The 19,185-nt window shown below is 35.7% G+C and overlaps 1 protein-coding gene and 1 long non-coding RNA gene across 3 annotated transcripts in view; one reads left to right on the top strand and one right to left on the bottom strand.

Moving 5' to 3' along the window:
- Positions 1-19,185, top strand: part of HMGN3 (high mobility group nucleosomal binding domain 3) — a 1,231,743-nt gene that overhangs the window by 23,695 nt on the left and 1,188,863 nt on the right. The gene's annotated exons all lie outside the window — the stretch shown is intronic.
- LOC126953912 (uncharacterized) lies at positions 1,160-14,144 on the bottom strand. The gene is made up of 3 exons (XR_007725406.1): positions 12,394-14,144; positions 10,607-10,641; positions 1,160-1,213 (listed from the first exon to the last, which is right to left on the bottom strand). It is a non-coding gene; the product is annotated as an uncharacterized LOC126953912 (long non-coding RNA).

The following is a 19,185-nucleotide window of genomic DNA, read 5'->3' as shown; positions in this document are numbered from 1 at the left end:
GTTTTCAGTGGTTATACATGTTCACAATATGACTTAGCAAAAGCTAATACAGTAACCATAAATGCAAAGATAACAAAAGACTGAAATGAGTTATAATATTGAAGAAAAGAATTTGCAACCTGCTACAAATAAAAATAGGCAATATAAACTCACGAACAAAGAAAATGTAATAATGCAATTTTAGTAAGAATGCCTTGATTATATTTTATTTATTGGCACATCGGTTCTTTGGGTTTCTTTTTAAGTGAAGGACTATTTCAAATGGAAATGAATATATATATATATATATTTTCTTTTTTCAAGACAGGGAAGACTTCCGGGGAAGTGTGGGAGAAAAGAGAGAATTGGGAAGAATATAATCAATCCCTTGCAGAGTGCGATGAACATTAGGGTAGTTATAGGAGGTGCAGGCTAGGGCATGAAGGTTGAATGCTGAACTGAAGCATCTACGGAGGTCCAATGAAAACCCAAGGAATGAACATCTAACTGATGTCACCTAACATGTTTTACACAGGGTTTTTCAGTAAAATATATGCATAAATTAAATGCTAATAATTACAAGAAAGTATATCTGGAATCTAATGAAGATAACCTTTGGCTCCATTCAGTTATAATCATAGGGTCTCTGAATAAGAAGGGGCTTCAAATGTCATTTGTTATTTCAATTCTATTTTAGTAACTTCCTTACACAACTCTGTCAGGACCAAAATTTATAAAACAAAATTTTTGTCTTGCAATTTCCAAAACCATGAGTACTACAAATGAATACTAGGTCTTCCACATATTATTAAACTATTTTGATGGTTGAGAGGAATGAAAAAGAGATATTGTTCAATCTGGAATCCATAATTGCCAAAGATGGATGCATCAAGAATGATGGTAAACATTTTCAACACCTGTTTCCTCTTCCCAGAATATGTCATCATCATCATAAAAATAAATGTATTGGCTATTAAATAGGCTCTTTACTACATGGGTTCCAATTTACCAGAAATTAGATTGTATTTAATAAAAATATAACAAATTACATGTAGAAAACTTTCATATAACATATTACCTTGTTTAATCAGGTTTTAGGAACTTCTCCATGCCTCAGAGGATTACACTGAATATTCAGAACATCAAATACCCTTTTTGAGAACAGAGCTATTATATTTTTGGGTTGTTAATAAAATAGATGCTATAGGAATTAACAGCTCACCAGCTTCCATCCCTGTGAAATAAAGAAGAAACATTGTGGCTGGTAGTTAGAAATGTCCTTCACAGAAAAGTAATGCAGAATTTATTTTAAAATATTTTGTTATAAAACATAACCACAAGAAGCATAATTTAATAAAATATCTTTTTAAAGTAACAAATATGCTACTGAAAAATGACACACGACATCTCAATGCAGATAAAGGAAAACATTTTTGTTAGAAAACCTGCTGACCTCATCACGTGACTTTAATATTAAAATGTGATGAACTTGAAGAATAATGAACAACAAAAACTGTGTCACTGTTAAATAATGGAAAGTGAGAAATAACACGAAGCATAAAACTTTTTTCTGCTTATGGCTTTATAGATTCTGTACAAAAGGCAAAATATGTTTAATCTCCACACAGGAAGGAACATTGAGACCTGGCATGATACACATTCGGGGTCAGAAGTTACGGATACATGTCAGCATATAGAACTTTTGGCAGTTCTATTCTCAGAGGTGTCATTGAGCTTGATGGAATGAGGCCTATCCAGAATAGGAGGGTATATCTTGTCCAAAAAAAATGTGAGAACAACAGTGAATATCACAAATGCAAGCATCTCTAAACAGGCCATGTAAATAAGGTAAAAGGAGATTAGAAAGCAACTAAGAAAGGCAGAAAAATAATACCTGATCATTATATGTGTCTGAATTGTATACCTATCTTCCAGACATAAGCTATGAATACTGTTTCCCTGACACAGATAGGAAAGAAATAATTAAAATCCTCTCTCTTCACAGATGACATGATCTTCTATAGAGAGAATCCTAAGGAATCCACTAAAAAAATTTAGAACTAATAAATGTTTTCAGCAAGTTTGCAGGATACAAGATCAATATTTAAAAAATTGTGCTTCTATATTCTTGCAACAAAGAGTCTGAACATGAAATTAAGAAACGAGTTCTTGGCTGTTTGTACTTTTTTTTTTTTTTTTTTTTTTTTTTTTAAGAAACATCTGTTCATCTTTGCCCAGTTTTTAGTGGGTTTTTTTTTTTTTTTCTTGTTTACTTGTTTGAGCTACTTGTAGATTCTGGATATAAGTCCTTTGTCAGAGTAATAATTTGCAAATATCTTCTCCCATTCTGTAGGTTGCCTGATTATTCTGTTGATTATGTCTTTTGCTGTGCAGGAGCATTTTCGTTTAATTAAGTCTGTTTGTCTATTTTTGCTTTTGTTGCTAGTGCTTTTGGGTTTCATCATAAATTCTTTCCATAGAGCAACGTCCAGAAGAATTTTTTCTAGATTTTCTTCTAGAATTTTTATAGTTTCTGGTCTTATGTTTAGGGTCTTTAATCCATCTTGAGTTAATTTTTGTATATAGTAAGAGAGAGGGGTCCAGCTTTATTCTTCCACAGATAGCTAGCCAGTTTTCCCAGCATCATTTATTGAAAAGTATGTCCTTTCCCCATTGTTTATTTTTGTAAACTTTATCAAAGATCCATTGGTTATAGGTATATGACTTTATTTCTGGGTTCTCTGTTCCATTTCACTGATCCATGTACCTATTTTTGTGCCAGTACCATGCAGTTTTTACTAGTATGGCCTTGTAATATAATTTGAAGTTAGGCAATGTAATGCTTCCAGATTTGTTCTTTCTGCTTAGGAGTGCTTTGGCTATTTGGGCTTTTTGTTGTTGTTCCATATGAATTTTAGGATTTTTTTTAAATTCTGTGAAGGAAGACATTGGTAATTTGATAGGAACCACATTGAATCTGTAGATTGCTTTGGGCAATATGGCCATTTTAATATTATTGATTCTTCTAATCCATGAGCATGGGATATTTTTCTATTTTATTGGGCCAGCTACAATTTATTTCATCAGTGTTTTGTAGTTTCTGTTGTAGAGATCTTTGTTAAATGTATTCGTAAGTGTTTAACATTTTTTTGTGTGACTACTGTAAATAGGATTGAGTTCTTAATTTGGTTCTCAGTTTGAACATTATTGGTGTATAGAAATGCTACTAATTTTTATAAATTGATTTTGTATCCTGAGACTTTACAGAAGTTGCTTATTAACTCTAGGAGTCTTCTGGAGGAGCCTTTAGGATTTTCTAAGTATATGGTTGTGTCATCAACAAACAGAGATAATTGGACATCCTCTTTTCTAATTTGGATGTCTTTTATTTCTTTTCTTGCCTCATTGTTCTGGCTTGGGCTACCAGTACTATGTTGAATAAGAGTGATGAGAGTGGACATCCTTTTCTTGTTCTAGTCCTGAGGTGAAATGCTTTCAAATTTTCCTCATTCAGTATGATGTTGACTATGCGGTTTGATATATGGCTATTATTTTGAGATGTATTTCATTTATGCCTAGTTTGTTGAGGGTGTTTTTAAATTATGAAGTGATGTTGCATTTTAGCAAATACTTATTTTACATCTACTGAGATGATCAGAAAGTTTTTGTTCTTTGTTCTGTTTACATGGTGAATCATGTTCATTAATTTGCATATGTTGAACCATCCTTGCCTCCCTGGAATTAAGCCCACTTGATTGTGATGGACTTTTTTTTCTTTTTTTTTTTGATGTTCTGTTGGATTCAGTTTGATAATATTTTGTTGAGGATATTTGCTTCTACATTTGTCAGGAATATTGGCCTGTAGGTTTCTTTTCTTGTTATGTCCTTGTCTGATTTTTCGTATGAGGCTAACACTGGATTTATAGAATGAGTTAGGGAGAGATTCCTACTCCTTAATTTTTTGGAATAGTTTCAGTAAGATTGATATTAGTTCTTTGCACGTCTGGTAAAATTTGGCTGTGTATCTGTTTGGTCCTGGTGTTTTTTGTTGTTGTTGGGAGATTTTTTATTACCGATTTGATTTCATTACTAAGTATTCCAATAAACATATTTTAAAAATCCTGAACATCACTAATCATCAGAGAAGAGCAAATTAAAACCACAATGAGATATTATCTTATATCAGTCAGAGTGGCTATTATTACAAAGTTAAAAAACAACATATGTTAGTATGGATACAGAGTAAAGAGAAGGCTTATACACTGTTGGAGGGAATGTAAATTAGTTCAACCTCTATGGAAAACAGTATGGAGATATTCCAAAGAAGTAAAAATAGAACTACCATTTGATTCAGCAATCCCACTACTGGGTATCTACCTAAAGAAGAAGAATCCATTATATAAGAAAAAAAACCCTGCACTCATATGTTCATTGCAGCACTATTCACAATAGCACAGTCATGGAACCAACCTAAGTGTTCACCAAGGGTTGGTGGACACTTACCACATTTTCTTTAAACACATACATACCACAGTTTCTTTATATGTATACACACACACACACACACACACACACAGAGTGGAATACTATTCAGCCATAAAAAAAGAATAAAATCATGTCCTTTGCAGCAACATAGATGGAGCTGGAGGCCATTATCCTAAGTAAACTAACTCAGAAGCGGAAAATCAAAGATCACGTGTTCTCATTTATAAGTGGGAACTAAACAATGAGTACACATGGACATAAAGTTGCAACATAAGTAACATATGTTACTGTGGATACAGAGTAAAGAGAAGGCTTATACACTGTAGGAGGGAATGTAAATTAGTTCAACCTCTATGGAAAACAATATGGAGATATCCAAAATAAGTAAAAATGGAACTACCATTTGTAGTTCTACATATGTAGTTACATATGAGAAAACTTATACTCTGAAAACTATAAAACATTGTTGAAAGAAATTAAAGAAAATCTAAACAAATGGAAAAATATCCCATGTTCACAGATCTAAAGACTTAACATTATGATGATGGACGTACTTTCCAAATTGATCTATAATCCATATCAGAATTGCAGCTGACTTCTTTGCAGAAATTAACAAGATGATTCTAAAAGTCACATTTATTACAAAGGACTTTGATGTTGTTTTTGTTATAATCCTGATACAGAAAAATATAGTAGGAGAAATTACACTGCTCTATTTCAAAATCCACTGCAAAACAAAAAAAAAGAATTTTAAAAATGAACAAAGCCTCCAAAAAATTTGGGATTATGTTAAACAACCAAAACTAAGAATAATTGGTGATCCCAAGGAAGAAGAGAAATCTAAAAGTATGGAAAACATATTGAAGGGAACAATCAAGAAAACTTCCCTGGCCTTGCTGAAGATCCAGACATTCAAATCCAAGAAGCTAGAAGAACACCTGGGAAATCATCACAAAAAGATCATCACCTAGACACATAGTCATCAGGTTATCTAAAGTCAAGATGAAGGAAAGGATTTTAAGAACTGTAAGGCAAAAGCATCAGGTAACCTATAAAGGAAAACCTATCAGATTAACAGCAGATTTCTCAGCAGAAACCCTACAAGCTAGAAGGGATTGGGGTTCTATCTTTAACCTCCTTTAAACAAAACAATTATCAGCCAAGAATTTTGAATCCAGTGAAAATAAGCTTCATAAATGAAGGAAAGATACAGTCTTTTCCAGACAAACAAATGCTGAGAGAATTCACCACTACCAAGCTAGTACTACAAGTATTGCTAAAGAAAAAAAAAAAGTTCTAAATCTCAAAACAAATCTTTGAAATACACAAAATAAAATCTTAAAAGTGTACATCTCACAGGATCTATGAAACAATAACACAATGAAAAAACCAAGGTATTCAGGTGACAAATAGCATGGTGAATAGAATAGTACCTCAAATCTCAATAATGACATTGAATGTAAATTGCCTAAATGCTCCACTTAAAAGATACAGAATGGCTCTTTCCCTAAGTGGCCTGAGGTAATCTGTGAAAATGGTTCCCTATACATTTGACCCAGAGAACCCCACAAAATCATGCAAATCAAGAGGTTCTAATCTTCATATTCACCTTAAGAATACTTGTGAAACTGCCCAGGCCATCAAGGGTATGCATATATGAAAAGCCACAAAATATCTGAAAGATATCACCTTACAGAAATGGTGTGTACCATTCCGATGTTACAATGGTGGAGTTGGCAGGTATGCCCAGGCCAAGCAGTGGGGCTAGACACAAGGTTGGTGGCCCAAAAGAGTGCTGAATTTTTGCTGCACATGCTTAAAAATGCAGAGAGTAATGGTGAACTTAAAGGTTTAGATGTAGACTCTCTGGTCATTGAGCATATCTGTTGGGGAACCTGCCCCCAATAATTCAACATTATTTCATATAGGTTCTTTTCTATTTCCCTAAGTGTTGGCTGGTCTGAGAAATAAGTACAAAAGAGAGAAACTTTAAAGCTGAGTATCTGGGGGAGACATCACATATCGGCAGGTTCCGTGATGCTCCCAAGTTGCAAAACCAGCAAGTTTCTATTAGTGATTTTCAAAGGGAAGGGAGTGTACAAATAGGGTGTGGATCACAGAGATCACATGCTTCACAAGGTAATAAAATATTACAAGGCAAAGGAGGCAGGGCAAGATCACAGGACCAGGGAGAAATTAAAATTGCTAATGAAGTTTTGGGCACGCACTGTCATTGATAACATCTTATCAGGAGACAGGGTTTGAGAGCAGACAACCGTTCTGACCAAAATTTATTAGGCGGGAATTTCCTCATCCTAATAAGCCTGGGAACGCTATAGGAGACTGGGGCTTATTTCATCTCTTATCTACAACCGTAAAAGACAGACATTCCCAGAGTGGCCATTTTAGAGACCTACCCCTAGGAATGCATTCTCTTTCTCAGGGCTGCTCCTTGCTGAGAAAAAGAATTCAGCGATAGTTCTATTTGATTTTGAAAGAGGAGAAATATGGCTCTGTTCCACCCAATTCTCAGGCAGCCAGAACTAATGGTTATCTCCCTTACTCCCTAAACATCACTGTTATCCTGTTCTTTTTTCAAAGTGCCCAGATTTTATATTGTTTAAACAATTTGTGCAGTTAACACAATCATCACAGGGTCCTGAGGCAACATACATCCTCAGCTTACGAAGATGATGGGATTAAGAGATTAAAGTAAAGACAGGCATAGGAAATCACAAAAATATTGATTGGGGAAGTGATAAATGTCCATGAAATCTTTACAATTTATGTTCAGAGATTGCAGTAAAGACAGGTGTAAGAAATTATAAAAGTATTAATTTGGGAACTAATAAATGTCCATGAAATCTTCACAATTTATGTTCTTCTGCCGTGGCTTCAGCCGGTCCCTCTATTCAGGGTCCCTGACTTCCTGCAACACATATCCAAGTGAATAAAGCACGTAAGATGTGCTGCTGGACCTATGGAGCTCATAGTCAGACTAACCCATACATGAGGTCTCCCTGCCATATTGAGATGATCCTTATTGAAAAGAAACAGATTGTTCCTAAACCAGAAGAGGAGGTTGCCCAGAAGAAAAAGATATCCCAGAAGAAACTGATGAAACAAAAATTTATGGCATGGGAGTAAATTCAGCATTAAACTAAATGCAATTAAAAGGAAAAAGAAAAGACACAGAATGGCAGAATGGATGAGAATTCAGCAAACAAGTATCTGCTGTTTCCAAGAGACTCACCTGACACATAAGGATTCACATAAACTTAAGGTAAATGGGGTAGAAAAACATACTCCATGCAAATGGACACCAAAAGCAAGCAGGAGTAGCTATTCTTGTATCAGAAAAAACAAACTTTAAAGCAGCAGCAGTTAAAAAAGACAAAGAGGCACATTATATAATGATAAAAGGCCTAGTTCAACAGGAAAGTATCACAATCCCAAATATATATGCACCTAATACTGAAGCTCCCAGATTTATAAAAACAATTATTATTAGACCTAAGAGACGAGGTAGACAGCAATGCAATAATATTGGGGGACTTTTCTCCACTGACATAACATTAAATGTCTACATCAAAAAGTCTGAAAGAGCACAAAGAGACAATCAAAGCTCATACCTCAAGGAACTAGAGAAACAAGAACAAACCAAACCCAGCAAAAGTAAAGAAATAACAAAGAGCCTAGAAGAACTAAATGAAATTTAAACAACAACAACAAAAAGACAATACAAAAGACAAATAAAACAAAACCTGGTTCTTTGAAAAGATAAAGAAAACTGATAGACCATTAGCAAGATTAACCAAGAAGAGAGAAGATCCAAATAGCTCAATTAGAAATGAAACAGGAGATATGTCAACCAAAACCACAGAAGTACAAAAGATCATTAAAGGTTACTATGAACAACTTTACATGCACAAACTAGAACACCTAGAGGAGATGGATAAATTCTTGGAAACATATAACCTTTCTAGATTAGACCAGAAATAAAGAGAGAGTCACCAGACAAATAACAAGCAGTAAGATTGAAATGGTAATTTGAGTTACCAAACAAAAAAATTCCAGAACCAGATGGATTCACAGATGAATTTTATCAGACATTCAAAGAAGAATTGGTACCAATCCTACTGACACTATTCCACAAATAGAGAAAGAAGGAATCCTCCCTAAATCATTCTATGAAGCCAATATCACCCTAATGCCAAAAACAGGAAAGAACATAATGAAAAAGGAAAAATATAGACCAAGATCCCTGATGAACATAGATACAAAAATCCTCAACAAAATAATAGCTAACTGAATCCAACATCAAATCAAAAAGATAATCCATCATGATCAAGTTTGTTTCATACCAGTGATGCAGGGATTGTTTAACATACTCAAGTCAATAAATGTGACACACCATATAAACAGAATCAAAAACAAAACTCACATGATCATCTCAATAGAGGTAGAAAAAGCATTTGAAAAAATCCAGCATCTCTTTATGATTAAAACCCTCAGCAAAATCGGCATAGAAGGGACACACATCGAGGTAACAAAAGCTATCTATGATAAATCCACAGCCAACATTATACAGAAAAGAGAGAAGTTGAAAGCATTCCCCCTGAGAACTAGAACAAGATAAGGATGCCCACTTTCACCACTTCTATTCAACATAGTACTGAAATTCCTAGCCAGAGCAATCATATAAGAACAAGAAATAAAGGGCATCCAAATTGCTAAAGACAAGGTCAAACTGTTGCTGTTTGCTGCTGATATGATCACATAAAGAAAGAGCTCCTAGAAGTGGCAAATAAATTCAGCACTTTCAGAATACAAAATGTACACAAATCAATAGCTCTGCTATACACCAACAGTGACCAAGCTGAGAATCAAATAAAGAACTCAACACCTTTTACAACAGCTAAAAATTACTTACGAATATACCTAAAGAAGGACCTCTACAAAACAAACAAACAAACAAACAAACAAAAACCACTATAAAACCCTGCTTAAAAAAATCGTAGACAACACAAACAAATGGAAACACATCCCATACTTAGGAATGGGTAGAATCAGTATGGTGAAAATGACCATACTACCAAAAGAAATCTACAAATTCAACACAATTCCCACCAAAATACCATCATCAGTCTTCACACATCTAGGAAAAACAATCCAAAATTCATATGGAACCAAAAAGAGAGCCCACATGGCCAAAGCAAGACTAAGCGAAATGAACAAATCTGGAGGCATCATATTACGTGACTTCCAACTATACTATAAGGTCATAGTCAACAAAATAGCATGGTACTTGTATAAAAATAGGTATATAGACCAATGGAACAGAATAAAGAATTAGAAATCAACCCAAATACTTACAGTTAACTTACCTTCAACAAAGCAAACAAAAACATAAAGGGTGAAAGGATACACTATATAACAAGTGGTGCTGGGATAATTGACAAGTCACATGTAGAAGAATGAAACTGGATCCTCATTTCTCATCTTATACAAAAATCAACTTAAGATGGATTAAATACTTAAATAGAAGACCTGAAACCATAAAAATTCTAGAAGATAACATTCAAAAAAACCCTTCTAGACTTTGAGGCAAAGACTTCATGATCAAGAACCCAAAAGTACATGTAACAAAAACAAAGATAAATAGATGGGCCTTGATTAAACTAAAATGCTTCTGCACAGCAAAAGGAACAACCAACACAGTAAACAAACCACCCACAGAGTGGGAGAAAATCTTCACAATCTATGGCTGACAAAAGATTAATATCCTGACTCTACAAGGAACTCAAACAAATCAGCAAGAAAAGAAAACAAACAATTCCATCAAAAAGTGGGCTATGGACATGAATAGACAGTTCTCAAAAAAAAGATATACACATGGTCAACAAACATATGAAAAAATGTTCAACCTCACTAATGATCAGGTAAATGCGTATCAAAATGACAATGTGATACCACTTTACTCCTGCAAGAATGACCATAATCAAAAAATCAAAAAATAATAGAAGTTGGCGTAGATGTGGTGAAAAGGGAACATTTTTACATTGTTGGTGGGAATGCAAACTAGTACAACCACTATGGAAAATAGTGTGGGGATTCCTTAAAGAACTAAAAGTAGACCTACCATTTAATCCAGCAATCCCACTCCTGGGTATCTACCTAGAGGAAAAGAAGTCATTATATGAAAAAGATACTTGAGCATGCATGTTTATAGAAGCATAATTTGCAATTGCAAAGATATGGAACCAGCCCAAATCCCCATCAATCAATGAGTAGATAAAGAAAATGTGATATACACACACACACACACACACACACACACATACACACACACACTATATACACAGACCATGGAATACTACTCAGCCATAAAAAGGAACGAAATAATGAATTCACAGCAACCCAGATTGAATTGGAGACCATTATTCTAAGTAAAGTAATTCAGGAATGGAAAACCAAACATTGTATGTTCTCACTCATAAATGGGAGCTAAGCTATGAGGATGCAAAGGAATAAGAATGATACAATGGACTTTGAAGACTCAGGGGAAAGGAGGGCAGAGGTGATGGATAAAAGACATTGGATACGGCGTATGGTGCTCTGGTGATGGGTGCACCAAAATCTCATAAGTCACCAATAGAGAACTTATTCATGTAACAAAACACCACTTGTTCCCCAAAACCCTATTGAAACAAACATAAAATAAAATAAGCAAAAAATAGCATGCAGCATCTACCAATGTCTAAAGGCCCTTAGATAGTTTATTTTCAGAAGTCTTCTGAATAGATGGATGCCCTCTCTGGTCCTCATTAATATTCCAAAGAGAAACACAGTTTAAGCATCATTTTCTCCTCCACATAGAGATCTGGTGTTTTTCCTCTTCTAATCTCTTTTTTTAACTGGACTATGTACTATGTTATATTGTCTTCTAATTATTCATAGACCTATATTATTATTACCTCAAAAAGATTCATTTTCTGAAGGCAGGAATTATTCATTTACTTCTATTTTATGACCCACAGTGCTGTGTGCATCAAAAATTCAATGTCTTAATTGACTAATACACTATTTTATTGCCTTTGGCATTGCATAAGAAATGTCACAGAACTGTTAATGATGTTTAAAATAATAGTAAGAGAGTAACTCAAAATTAAGAGGATTACCATATCATAAATAAAATATATCTTAGAACAGCCTAGAAGCAAGCCTTATTTAAAATATTATTTTAAAATTTCACAAATAACTAGAACTTTAATGTCCACCAGAATGCAGGTTTGAATGGAAAGGTTGATACTGGGTTCTAAGTTGGTTTTCCATTCCTTGGTCATAAAAGCTAACTGTACCACTCCTGAAAACCACAGGTTATTTTGGCATTTCTTTGGATTTATAATACAAGCAGCACATTATTTCCAGTGCCTGGGCTGCCTGAAATAAGAAGTTCTACCTTGGTGTTGCAGGCAGTTAATGACTAGATGAACCCCAGTCAGGCAAGAAGGCAGTTTTAGTCTTTCCACATGCCAAGCCTAAAGCAAAGGTGGCTAGAAATGGACCTAGAGAGTCTCGTAAAAACACGAACTAACTTGAACCTCACTTAAATATAAACCAAACGTCATCATGAGGTTTGAAATAATCTAAACTCCCATATTTCTTTAGTAGTTCTGTTTTTTCTGTTGTTGTTGTTGTTATTGCTGTTGTTTTTAATACCCTTCAAACTTTTCTGGGTTATAGTCTAAACTGGAAGTGCCAGAATAACAAAACAAATACTGCTATTATTTTCATGGCCTACCCAGAGTGGGAAACACTGGAAATATCAAGACACCATAATTAAAGTTCATCAAATTACAATTTCTGTAACAAAGAATACAAATAACGAATAACAACACAAATGTTACCATTATTTTCATGACTTACCCAGAGTGGGAAGCACTGGAAATATCAAGACACCATAATTAAAGTTCATCAAATTAAAATTTCTGTAACAAAGAATACAAATAATAAGACAGTAGCCAGTGTGACTTTGACAGTGACTAAGTCTGATACCCACTGATGGAATTTTTTTTCTTTTTTTTTTTCGAGATGGAGTCTCACTCTGTCACCCAAGCTGGAGAGCAGTGGTGCAATCTTGGCTCACTGCAACCTGTGCCTTTGGGTTCAAGAGATTCTCCTGCCTCATTCTCCCAAGTAGCTGGGACTACAGGCATGAGCCATCATGCCTGGCTAATTTTTGTAATTTTAGTAAAGACAAGGTTTTGCCATATTGGCCCAGGCTAGTCTCAAACTCCTTATCTCAAGTGATCTGCCCACCTCAGCCTCCCAAAATGCTGGGATTACAGGTGTGAGCCACCATGACCAGGGCTGGATTTTTTTTTTTTTTTTTAAGTTCATGTATATAGAAATCTGGAAATGGAAAAGAAATGAAACTGCTTATTTGGGAATAACTGAAAAGCAAAGTTGTGAGCATATGTAGATGAAATCTAAATCTTGGTATCCAATTTAACTATTAATATCATCACGGTTCCTGTTAAAAGTTTTTAATTAGTGTTAGGTAGAAGTGGATGGTTAAATTTTATTTTTATTTCCTGCCTCTGTCCAATGTCTCGAAGCTGTATTATAATAATAATTTTAAAAAGAAATAAGGATATGGGAAGTCTACAACCAGAACAACTGATCTCTGAATGATCTAGGCTGACTCTTACAAATTATAACCGGAGGCAGATACTCAATTTAGTCAATAAACCAGCAGTGTATATTGAGCAAGTACCATGTGATCAGCTTTGTACAGACTGTGGACCAAATGACTGAGATTTTTGGTTAACCGAACCCAGAAGAACAGCTTTAGTGGAAAAATGGTGGATTTTATTTTAGATGTGGTATGTGTTGAGATGTATTCAGCAGGAAGTTGAATATTCAGAGCCTGAGAAAAACTGGGATCAAGACAGGGAGGTGTTAATTGAATTTATAAAGGTGAATGAAATGTACAAAGAGAAGATGATGACAGAACTACACGTGATACTTATCAGATGGACTGGATGACACAGAAACCAGGGAGAGTCCAGGGCCAGCAACATGGGTGTGTGGCCTGTGCAATCTCACATAGTGTCACTCTCAGAAGGGCTCCAAGCTCAGGGTAAAGCTATTGCCACCGTCTTATAATTTTTTTAAAAATGTATCTTTGAACTATGTTTTGTAAGCAAAGTTGGATGGGGCAATGGAGCACACGCATGAGGAGAAGCACTATGTGCAATGTGCATGCCCACCGTTCCTGGCCTTCCCACTCACATACCATGTCTCATGAGCATAGAATTCCAGTGGACTCACAATGCATGGGAGTTCAGCAAGACTCAATATGAGTACCAGGTGTGTGTTACATCTTAGAGTAAGCGTGTGCAGGGGAAGGCTGATAAGTCTTGAGAGGCCATGCTTTCTGTTCAAACCAGAACTTGCTGGTGTGAAAGAAATCAATGATGTTCTAAGAAACCCCATCACATATTTTCTTACTTGTGTTAATTTCTTACTTGTGTCAATTAGTCAAGCACTTATACTGAAAATGATGACATACAAGTAAACTGACCATAGAGAGTGTTGATAGAACGTGTGCATATCAGTAAGTGAAATAAAATTAGAGTTTGTTTTGTGCAGTGATTCTACTGTTCTGATAAGAATGAAATACATATATATGTATGAGCTATAAAAATAATACCTGTATAATTTTGGTGATTACACATAGCTAAATGCTTTTAAAATTGGCATTTAAAATTGGTATTGTACAACATGAAGAAAAATGGTAAAATTTATTCTCATTAAAAATTTTATTTTTTCTTTACTTAGAATGACATTAAACAGCAAATAAAAAGATTTCATGACAAGAGAGAAACTGCAAAAGAAACAGAATTATATTGAGTAACTTTAACAATAATTTTTCTTGTTTTTTGAACAAGGGAACTCAAATTTTAATCTTGCTTTGGGCCCCACAAATTATGGAGCTGAGCCTGAGAGGGTCAATAAATGGAAGGGGAACCAGGATAATCCGTGTCACGGAAGTCACAGGATAAGTGTTTAAGAGAGAGTATTTTTGGTTATTTGTTTGAACGCAGTCCTGTTGCTGGGCTGAGGGTTAGCAGCAAGACTTTTCATGGCTGCCCTCCCAGCTGGCATAGGGCCAGGGCTCCAGAAACATGGCTCACCTCCTAATTCTGCCAAATGTCTGTTGAGAATAGACACTGAGCATGAAGGTTAAGTGGTTTCTGATAACCTTTGAGAGAGTAGTATGGGGAAAGTAGCTAGACTGTAGGCTAGATTCCAAAGGAGTAAGTAGTGAAAAAAGAATATTATTGCAGCAAGGATAAATTACATTCTCGGAAAGTGTGTTGGAAGTCTAGATGGATGAATGGATGGATGGAGGAACTGACTTGTGTACCTTGTTTTCTACTCTCTGTATGTTGGGCACTACACTATGAAATGAAGAAATGGGAGATTTTTATGGCATAGCAAAAGTGAGAACAACACTGCAAATATTATGTAAATCATTTTATGCATAACACATTATCATTTGTAGGGTCAACAGCACACATGGGTTATAAGTTTAAATCGGATTCTTTAATCCTTTTCTCTTTTTGGATTTTTTTTCTCTCACCATTAAACAGAAATGTTACTGACTATGTCTATGCGTATGTGCTAGGGTTGTACTAGACAATAAGCCATATTTGGTGGGTTTTTTTTCCAGTTATAGTTGTGGCATACAGTATACTAAACATTCAAACTCTTTCCCCAAGATCAAATTGTGTGCCATGATAGGCATCTGGCTGATGTTGCTGAAAGATGGGAATTCAATCTGCATCTTTGAAAGATATTCCTGTCAATATGAAGCCAACTGGCCCACATGGAACTCAGCTCTACAACTTCTGCTTCATTAGCAGCTAATGAGTAGAGTTCAGTGCCAAACAACAGGAAAATTCTTGCTTTTATTATTCCAGGTTCAAGGATATGGCACTGGTCTAAAGAGTAAAATTGGCCTGCAGAAAATTGAAACACATTCCACACTAATAAAAACACAAACTGCATATACTGTAAGACATCTTTGAGTGATTATACCTGAAAGACTAATACCAGTTGTACTGAGATCATTAGCTTTTCAAGTATATCCAAACGTGTTATATTATAGCCTCCTACTCAGAACTAATTCCTGGGCCCAACTGTTGTGGGAAGTCAAGGACCCTGAACGGAGGGACCGGCTGGAGCCATGGCAGAGGAACATAAATTGTGAAGATTTCATGGACATTTATCAGTTCACAAATAGTACTTTTATAATTTCTTATGCCTGTCTTTAATCTCTTAATCCTGTTATCTTCATAAGCTGAGGATGTACATCACCTCAGGACCACTGTGATAACTGTGTTAACTGTACAAATTGATTGTAAAACGTGTTTGAACAATATGAAATCAGTGCATCTTGAAAAAGAACAGAGTAACAGCAATGTTTAGGGAACAAGGGAAGCAACCATAAGGTCTGACTGCCTGTGGGGTCAGGCAAAAAGAGCCATATTTTTCTTCTTGCAGAGAGCCTATAAATGGACATGCAAGTAGGAGAGATATCACTACATTCTTTTCCTAGCAACGAATAATATTAATACCCTGGGAAAGGAATGCATTCCTGGGGGGAGGTCTATAAATGGCCACTCTGGGAATGTGTCTGTCTTATGCAGTTGAGATAAGGACTGAGATATGCCCTGGTCTCCTGCAGTACCCTCAGGTTTACTAGGGTGGGGAAAAACCCCATCCTGATAAATCTGAGTTCAGACTGGTTCTCTGCTCTCGAACCCTGTTTTCTGTTGTGTAAGATGTTTATCAAGACAATACGTGCACTGCTGAACATAGACCCTGATCAGTCGTTCTGCCCTTGCCCTTTGCCTTGTGATCTTTGTTGGACCCTTATCAGTAGTTCTGCTTTTTCCCTTTGTCCTGTTCCCTCAGAAATATGTGATCTCTGTTAGACCCTTATTAGTAGTTCTGCTTTTTGCCTTTTGAAGCATGTGATCTTTGCACCTACTCCCTGTTTTTATACCCTCTCCTCTTTTGAAACCCTTAATAAAAACTTACTAGTTTTGAGACTCAGGCAGGCATCACGGTCCTACCGATATGTGATGTCACCCCCAGTAGCCCAGCTGTAAAATTCTTCTCTTTGTACTGTTTCTCTTTATTTCTCAGCCAGCCGACACTTATGGAAAACAAAAAGAATCTATGTTGAAATATTGGGGGCAGGTTCCCCCAATACCCAACTTTGCTTTCAGCAGGTTCACTGATTGTACAGGGAAAGCCAAAGTAGGAGCAAATCTGTGTTTCTATGAATTGCCAACATTTGTTCCTGTTATCATGAGTCTGTTTTTACAGTCTGAACAAGTTTTGATATTAATCTCAACTGAAAGCCAGAGTTTAAGGCTCCTAATAGATGAGTAGTTTTACTCTTTGGTGTCAGTGTCTACAACGAAGAGGCTTGAAGAAAAAAGTGAGTCTACTTATCTCTGAAATAGACTAATGAATACGTTTTATTTATAGAATAATACTTGTCTCAAAATCACTTTGAAACATCAGAAAGTAGGGCTGTCCTCTCACCAGTACTTTATTGCTCATGACCTCCCTGCCTACATCAAGACACAAATAGACCTGGATCTCCTCCCCCTCCCTCCCAGCCAAATGCCCTCTTCAGAGTCAACAGCAATGCCTGATTGAATGATTTGTGCCTCCCTGCAGGCCTCTTGGCTGCCAGTAACTCACTTCAGAGTCTTGGTCATTTGTGGTGTGTCTTGAGGATGCTTGCTAGCTGTTCTCTTCCTCAGTTGGTTCTATTCATTTCTGGTTTGGGGTAATTGCATGTTTGAGTTCACAGTAAAAATATAAATATGTAAGTGATACACACTGTAAATCTTTTTGCACATGATTCACACACACATGAATTTAAAAAGAAAAAAAAGAGGCAGGATATCATTGTAGGAGTATTGTTAGTTATTTCAAACTTTATAAAGAAGAAAGTGTTGTGTGTTTGTTGGAAGTATTTGTGAATTGTTAGCAACTTTTACCCCACTGCTTGCATATCTGCAAATCCATGGAGTAAATAACAGTGATTTGGTTCTCCTTAGCAGCCCAGGGCTCACTGCAATGCTGTTAAGACTATAAGCATGGTGTTATACAAATGTGGGTCATCTACAAGCCACCTACATAATTTTTGCCATATTAACATATTCTTTGTACTCATAATCTCAACATTTTTATGGAGACCTCCTCAGACTTTTAGTGAGTTAAGTCTATTTTAAAAGAAAGCTGTAAAACACTGCTGTACTGCTTATGCTTCACTAGATTACATATTCTGGGGAGCACTGATCCTACATTTCTTTTGTAGTCTCCTTGGCCCACAGCCCTGTGCTATGCTCATAATAATAAAGCATGTATGACAGTGTTCATAGATTGAGATCATCTTTTCTAACTTCAGTGAGCTTAGTACATGAATAATTTTCTATACAAAAGCATAGAAAATTCAAAACATTAATTTCTGTGTGTGATAGAAAAGAAATGAGAAAAAAATTGCACCCAAAGACTCATAGGATTTCAGACTTTGACATTCTGATCATCTTTTATTTGAAAAGACAAGAAAATAATATTTTCTAAAGATAAGCTCTTGAAAAAACAGTTTCTTGTAACCAAAACATATTAACCCTTGGAATTGTATGGTAATCTCAGTCGTTTCAGAAACGCCAGTGTCAATATGCTCAATCAAATTCTCATCAATGAAAAGGATAGAGACATTGAAAAGGTAGAACAGCAGCAGAAATAAAAGTGACCTTTTGGAAATTACTTTTGCTTTCATTGTTTGTGCTCAGATTTGAAGAGTATTCACTATTTGTTTTGCTAAAATTCTTCCAAACGTCATTAAACTGAGAACTTGGGGCAACTTGTCTGACTCTGGGTAGAGAATAATTACCATCTGCACCCTACAAATGTGGGTAAGCTTGCACTGAAATAAACCATCCAAATCCATGACGAACATCAAAATTGTAGACATAAGGAGCAAAGCGGAAAATTGTAGTATGACAAAATAGCTACATTTAATTATGTAAAATTACATAGAATTTTAGTCTTCTTTAGAGGTGCTTTATTTAAACTTACATCTAAAGGCACGTCTTTGGTTAATGCAACTTTCAAGTCCGGGAGTTGACAGAACATTTATTAAATTTAAAATTCAAGCAGATTGTAATGCTTGCAATTTTGAAAGTTAGAGGGCCACTTTTCAGAGAAAAAATATTATTTAAAACCGTGAGGTCCACTTGATCCCCTTTGCTCATATCAAATCTTTCATGTGCCCCTACCTATGAAGACTTTTCTGCTCTTTTGCAGAGAACAAATCTCATCCTAGGCAACAGAGTGAGTCTACTCAAGACTTTCTCTTCCAGCCAGGCAGCATTCTAAGAAATGGTGTCCCTCTATACATGGCCTTTGCGGATCCTATGACCAGTCTTGGTTGCCCTTATCTCTGAGTCACCCCAGGGAAGCTACACGAGTGACCCAGCACCATTCTCACAAGAAAAGACGCTCTGGGTGGCTTGCTGTCTGGTTAGCTGGAGGACTGAAAAATCAACGCTATCAACTTCTGAGTACACTGAGCAGCTCATTAAGCATCATTATGCCCATTATTTCCCCTGGCTCCTACAGTCC

The sequence above is a fragment of the Macaca thibetana genome, chromosome 4 (genome assembly GCF_024542745.1).
Source record: "Macaca thibetana thibetana isolate TM-01 chromosome 4, ASM2454274v1, whole genome shotgun sequence".
In the NCBI taxonomy this organism is placed as follows: Eukaryota; Metazoa; Chordata; class Mammalia; order Primates; family Cercopithecidae; genus Macaca; species Macaca thibetana.
Note: the sequence above shows the minus strand (reverse complement) of the source record. Positions and strands in the feature narration are given on the sequence as shown.